Source organism: Ursus maritimus, unplaced genomic scaffold (genome assembly GCF_017311325.1).
Source record: "Ursus maritimus isolate PB19 unplaced genomic scaffold, ASM1731132v1 scaffold_25, whole genome shotgun sequence".
In the NCBI taxonomy this organism is placed as follows: Eukaryota; Metazoa; Chordata; class Mammalia; order Carnivora; family Ursidae; genus Ursus; species Ursus maritimus.
In genome coordinates, this window is record NW_024425008.1 from 35,850,215 (window position 1) to 35,857,686 (window position 7,472).

Sequence of the window (7,472 nt, forward strand, 5' to 3'; positions counted from 1 at the left end):
TTGCTGCTATAAACATTGGGGTACAGGTGCCCTTTGGATCACTACATTTGTATTTTTGGGGTAAATCACTAGTATTGCAATTCCTGGTTGTAGGGTAACCCTATTTTCAACTTTTTAAAAAAAGATTTTATTTATTTGACAGTGAGGAGGAGAGAAAGAGCACAGAAGCAGGGGGAGCAGCAGAGGGCAAGGGAGAAGCAGGCTCTCCAAAGGCAGCCCAATGTGGGGCTCTATCTCAGGACCCTGGGATCACAACCTGAGCCAAAGACAGATGCTTAAATGAGCAATCCAGATGCCCCTATTTTCAACTTTTTGAGGAGCCTCCACACTGTTTTCCAGGGTGGCTGTACCAAGTTGTATTCCCACTAACAGTGTAAGAGGGTTCCCCTTTCTCCACATCCTCACCAACATCTGTCGTTTCCTGACTTGTTAGTTTTAGCCATCCTGACTGGTGTGAGGTGGTATCTCACTGTGGTTTTGATTTGTATTTCCCTGATGACGAGTGATGTTGAGCATTTTTTCATATGTTTGTTGGCCCTCTAGATGTAGTCTTTGGAGAAATGTCTGTTCATGTCTTCTGCCCATTTCTTGATTGGATTATTTGTTCCTTAGATGTTGATTTTGATAAGTTCTTTATAGATCTTCGGTACTAGCCCTTTATCTGTCATTTGCAAATATCTTCTCCCATTCTGTCGATTGTCTTTTGGTTTTGTCAACTATTTACTTTGTTGTGCAAAAGATTTTTATCTTGATGAAATCCCAATAGTTCATTTTTGCCTTTGTTTCCCTTGCCTTTGGAGACATGTCTAGCAAGAAGTTGCTGTGGCTGAGGTCGAACAGGTTGCTGCCTGTGGTCTCCTCTAGGATTTTGAGGGATTCCTATCTCACATTTAGGTCTTTCATCTATTTTGAATCTATTTTTGTGTATAGTGTAAGGAAATGGTCCAGTTTCATTCTTCTGCATGTGGCTGTCCAATTTTCCCAACACCATTTGTTGGAGAGCCTTTTTTCCATTGGATATTCTTTCCAGCTTTGTCGAAGATTAGTTGACCATAGAGTTGAGGGTCCATTTCTGGGTTCTCTATTCTGTGCCAGTACCATACTGTCTTGATAATTATAGCTTTGTAATAGAGCTTGAAGTCCGGCATTGTGATGCCACCAGTTTTGGTTTTCTTTTTCAACATTTCTTTGGCTATTCAAGGTCTTTTCTGGTTCCATACAAATTTTAGGATTATTTGTTCCAGCTCTGTGAAAAAAGTTGATGGTACTTTGTAGAGATTGCATTGAATAGGTACATTGTTCAGGTAGCATAGACATTTTAACAATATTTGTTCTTCCAATCCATAAGCATGGAATGTTTTTCCATTTCTTTGTGTCTTCTTCAATTTCTTTCATGAGCACTCTATAGTTTTCAGAGTACAGACCCTTTGCCTCTTTGGTTAGGTTTATTCCTAGGTATCTAATGGTTGTAGGTGCGACTGTAAATGGGATCGACTTCTTAATTTCTGTTTCTTCTGTCTCATTGTTAGTGTGTAGAAATGCAACTGATTTCTGTACTTTTTTTTTTTAAGATTTTATTTATTTATTCAACAGGATAGAGACAGCCAGCGAGAGAGGGAACACAAGCAGGGGGAGTGGGAGAGGAAGAAGCAGGCTCATAGCGGAGGAGCCTGATGTGGGGCTCGATCCCATAACACCGGGATCACGCCCTGAGCTGAAGGCAGATGCTTAACCGCTGTGCCACCCAGGCGTCCCTGATTTCTGTACTTTGATTTTTATATCCTGCCACTTTGCTGAATTCCTGTGTGAGTTCTAGCAATTTTGGGGTGGAGTCTTTTGGGTTTTCCACATAACAGTATTATGTCATCTGTGAAGAGTGAGAGTTTGACTTCTTCTTTGCTGATTCAGATGTTCTTTCTTTCTTTTTTTTTTTTTTTGTCTGATTGTGGAGGCTAGGACTTCTAGTACTATGTTGAACAACAGTGGTGAGATAGACATCCTTGTCATGTTCTTGACCATAGGAAAAAACCTGTTAAGAATGATACTCGTTGTGGGCTTTTCATAGATAGTTTTTATGATATAGAGGTATGTTCCCTCTATCCTTACACTGTGAAGAGTTTTAATCAAGAAAAGATGCTGTACTTTGTCAAATGCTTTTCCTGCTTCAATTGAGAGGATCATATGATTCTTGTCCTTTCTTTTATTAATGTAGTGTATCACACTGATTTGAGGATGCTGAGCCACCCTTGCAGTCCAGGAATAAATCCCACTTGGTTGTGGTGAATAATCCTTTTAATGTACTGTTGGATCCTATTGGCTAGTATCTTAGTGAGAACTTCTGCATCCATGTTATCAGGGATATTGGCCTGCAATTCTCCTTTTTGGTGGGATGTTTGTCTGGTTTTAAAATCAAGGTAATGCTGGCCTCATAGAAAAAATTTGGAAGTTTTCCTTTCTATTTTTTGAAACAGCTTCAGAAAAAGTTATTAATTCACCTTTAAATGTTTGGTAGAATTCCCCTAGGAGGCCATCTAGCCATGGACTCTTGTTTGTTGGGAGATTTTTGATGACTGCTTCAATTTCCTTCCTGGTTATGGGTCTATTCAGGTTTTCTATTTCTTCCTGTTTCAGTTTTGGTCATTTATGTTTCTAGGAATGCATCCATTTCTTCCAGATTGCCTCATTTATTGGCATATAGTTGCTTGTAATATGTTCTTATAATTGTTTGTATTTCTTTGGTGTTGGTTGTGATCTCTCATTCATGATTTTCTTAATTTGGGTCCTTTCTCTTTTCTTTTTGGTAAGTCTGGTCAGGGATTTATTGATCTTATTAATTCCTTCAAGGAACCAGCTCCTAGTTTCACTGATTTGTTCTACTGTTCTTTTGGTTTCTATTTCATTGATTTCTGTTCTAATCTTTATTAATTCTTCTCTCCTACTGGGTTTAGGCTTTATTTGCTGTTCTTTCTCCAGCTCCTTTAGGTGTAATATAAGGTTGTGTATTTGAGACTTTTCTAGTTTCTTGAGAACAGCTTGTAGTGCTATATACATCCCTCTTAGAACCGCCTTTACTGTATCCCAAAGGTTTTGAAAAGTTGTGTTCTCATTTTCATTTGTTTCCATGAACTTTTCAAATTCTTCTTTAATTTCCTGGTTGACCCATTCATTCTTTAGTAGGATGCTCTTTAGTCTCCATGTATTTGAGTTCTTTCCAAATTTCCTCTTGTGATTGAGTTCAAGTTTCAAAGCACTGTGGTCTGAAAATATGCAGGGAGTGATTCCAATCTTTTGGTACCAGTTGAGACCTGATTCGTGACCCAGTATATGATCTATTCTGGAGAATGTTCCATGTGCATTTGAGATGAACGTGTATTCTGTTGATTTAGGATGGAATGCTCTCAATATATCTGTGAAGCCCATCAGGTCCAGTGTGTCATTCAAAGCCCTTGTTCCCTAACTGATCTTCTGCTTAGATGATCTGTCCATTGAGTCAAGTGGGGTGCTAAAGTTCCCTACTATTATTGTATTATTATCAATGTGTTTCCTTAATTTTGTTATCAATTTGTTTGTAAAATTGGTTGCTCCCCTGTTAGGGGCATAAACCTTTACAATTGTTAGATCTTCTTGTTGGATAGACCCTTTAATTATGATATAATATACATCCTCATCTCTTATTACAGTCTTTGGTTTAATATCTAAATAAGAATTGCTTCCTCATCTTTCTTTTGATGTCCACTAGCATCATAAATGGTTTTCCATCCCCTCACTTTCAATCTGGAGGTGTCTTCAGGTCTAAAATGAGTCTCTTGCAGACATCATATCAATGGGTCTTGCTTTTTTATCCAATCTAATACCCTGTGTCTTTGGATTGGGGCATTTAGCCCATTTACATTCAGAGTAATTAAAGATATGAATTTAGTGCCATTGCATTACCTGTAAAGTCACGGCTTCTTTCTATTGTTTCTGTTCCTTTCTGGTCTATGTTACTTGTGGGCTCTCTCTTTGCTTAAAGGATCCCCTTTAATATTTCTTGCAGGGCTGGCTTAGTGATCACAAATTCTTTTAGTTTCTGTTTGTCCTGGAAGCTCTTTGTCTCTCCTTCTATTCTGAATGATACCCTTGCTGGATAAAGTATTCTTGGCTGCATATTTTTCTCATTTAGCACCCTGAATATATTATGCCAGTCCTTTCTGGCCCGCCAGATCTCTGTGGATAGGTTTGTTGCCCGTCTAACATTTCTGCCTTGTAGGTTAAGGACCTCTTGTCCTGAGCTGCTTTCAGGATTTTCTCTTTGTCTCTGAAATTTGCAAGCTTCACTATTATATGTCAAAGTGTCATATTCAACTATATGCCATTATATGTCAAATTTGCAAGGTTCACTATTATACGTCAATAAATATAGGTCATATTTATATATATTTATATCTATATTTATTGATTTTTGAAGTGGGTTCTCTGTGTCTCCTGGGCTTGAATGTCTGTTTCCTTCCCCAGATTAGGGAAGTTCTCAGCTATAATTCGCTCAAATATACCTTATGCCTCTCTCTCTTTTTCTTCTGGGATTCCAATTATTCTAATATTGTTTCACTTTATGGTATCACTTATCACTTGAATTCTCCCCTAGTGATCCAGTAGTTTTTTATCTCTCTTTCTTCAGCTTCTTTATTCTCAAACATTTTGTCTTCTGTATCATTAATTCTCTCTTCTGCCTCATTTATTCTTGCAGATAGAAACTCCATTTTTTATTGCATCTCATTAATAGCTTTTTTTATTTTGACTTGATTAGATTTTAGTTATTTAATTTCTCCAGAAAAGGATTCTCTAGCATCTTCTGTGTTTTTATCAAGCCCAGCTAGTATCTTTATAATCATTATTCTGAACTCTAGTTTTGACATGTTATTTATATCCATACTAATTAGGTCCCTGGCAGTCAGTACTGCCTCTTGTTCTGTTTTTTTGTGGTGAGTTTTTCCATGTTGTCATTCACTCATAGTTCTGAAGGCTAGTAAGCCCAAGATCAAGGAGCTGGCATATTTGGTATCTGGTGAGGGTCTACTTCCTGGGTCACAGATGCCTGTCTTCTCATTTTGTCCTCACATGACAGAAGGTGTGTTTAACTTTTTAAAAATACAGTGATTCTACTAGAAAGTATGCCCTAGCAGCATTCCAGACCATATAGCTTATAATATTAATCCTATGTTCCAAGAAATGAAAGGGGAGGAAGGGAGAAGATTTTTTAAAAAATGTTTTCTTTCCTTAGCCCACTGGATGATTTATATTTCACTTGAATTCTAAATTTTCTACAAAGAATATATTTTAATTCTGTAATAATAAAAAATTATAATAGCATTAAATTTTTTACACAAGTTGCATATTTAATGAGATGTTATCTCCTGAAAGGATGTTTTCCACTCTTTGTATTTCCTTAGTCATAATTTTTACTGCTGTAAATAACATGCAGTAGTAAACACAGGCATAGTGATAGATTTTGCAATTGCTATTTACAACAAAGAGAAATAAATGAAATTTTTATAACTAGGGGAATAGAATCAGGAAAAGCAATATAAACAAAGGAAATTAACATGATAGAAAAATAATATCTTGGATTTAAAATGAAGTTTAAAAGTCATTTACTGATTCTAATTATTTACTCTCTATGACACCCCGACATATAGTGACATATAGTCATTTAAGTTCTGATTGAATGCTTTCAGTAACACGGCATTCACTATTATTTACATTGGTATAACTTACACTACCACTATCTATCTATTACCAGTCATTTCTTGGGTTGTGACAAGTTTTTGCTTTACGATCTTGATTCTTCAATCTCAGAGTCTGAATTTGCAAATCCCTTCCCAATATGGGTCTGATGAAAAGGATGCAGATGCATGATGTTTTTTCTAAAAGTTTCACATTAGTTATTTTTGCTCAAAAGATAAAAATTTCTACCTGTGACCCTAATATAGCATTTAAACCCCCATATTTTCAATGTTAGGTGCTATTCTAATATTTCCTACTCATTCATTGCCATGTAATTTTCTTCTTATATGAAGAACCTGTTTTCTTTCTATGTCTCTTGCAAGTTCTGTCTCTACCACACCTACTTTTTTCCCCCCAAGAGTTCAGCTTTTTATTAAACAGGTTACAGAAGAAGTGTGATCAAAGAGACCAAAGCCCATGTCATCATCAGATTTCTCAAATTCTTCTTTGTTTCCACTTCCTTCTCAGCTGGGGCAGCAGTAGTGGAGGGAACGGGACCTCCTGCTGGTGCAGCACCAGCTACCAGGACAGATCCACGAGCCCCAACATTGCAGATGAGGCTCCCAATGTTGACATTGTCCAGGGACTTTTTAGACAAGCTCAGTCAGAAAGGGTCAACATTTACACCAGGTGATTTAATGAGGGCATTCATCTTATCTCCCCTGACCTGCATGCATCACCTCATCATCATTCAGGATGAAGGTCAAGTAGATGCAGGTGAGCTCTGAGAAGGAGGCCATTGTACAGGCAGGTGCTGGGCTGGTGCTGCTGGCATTGGATGCTGGTATAGGATGAAGTGAGGGCCTAATTCCATCATGGCCTTAGCTTTGTTAGAAGGACCAAGTACCTTAGCAGCAGCTGAAATAAGTCTGTCTCCATTTCAAAAGTTGACTTTCTTAATTCTCTAAGTTATTGTCTTTGTGCCATTTTTTAATTCTCCTCAATGACTTTAGTTTCAACTTCTTTTATTCTGTTATTGTGTAGCTGTATCACGAAGCAGGACAAAAGTACTTATTTTAATTTTTTCTTTCTACAGAATTCTGAATTATTCAGATAGCCCTTATGTTACCAAGTTAGTTCTATTATGTTTCATCTACTCTTAAAACGTAGTTGGAAGGTTTCAAGTCTTATACATATTTATATCACCTAGTGCTTAACAGAGAGCCTTCTAACCGTAAGGTCTGTCTCTACATAGGGTATGCAGGGAAGCATACTATATCCATAATAATCAGAAATAGATATATATGATAATCAGAAATTTACACTGAATCTAGCAGGTTAGAACTTTTATTTTCTTGAACCTTTAAAAATCCTCACTATAAGCAAGACTATCACTCCTGCTGTTGTTTTTTTCATCAGATAACTCTTGAACTAGTTAATTCTTCCAGAATTGAGCCTTTTGCTGCTGCTGCTGCTCATTTCTTGGGACTATTGAAAAAGTGTTGAACAAAGCAGCAAGTATTTTAGGAAAGAAAAGAATGCTAAGTGAAAGAGTGACTATAAAACTATGGAAAAGATAAGGAAATCTGAGTCATAGTCATACAGCAGAGTACAGGATTGATCTTCTTGCCAAACTAATGCTCTGTACATCTTGTGCAATTACATTTCTTTCATATAAATAGGATCATTTTTGGTATATGCCAAGAAGGATGCTAATCTATGCTTTCTCTTATAATGGTGTATTTGCTCCTAAAAGACAAATACAAAAT

The 7,472-nt window shown here is 36.9% G+C and overlaps 1 pseudogene; it reads right to left on the minus strand.

Moving 5' to 3' along the window:
* Positions 1–6,125: 6,125 nt before the first annotated feature.
* Positions 6,126–6,503, minus strand: LOC103674379 (annotated as a pseudogene).
* Positions 6,504–7,472: the final 969 nt, after the last annotated feature.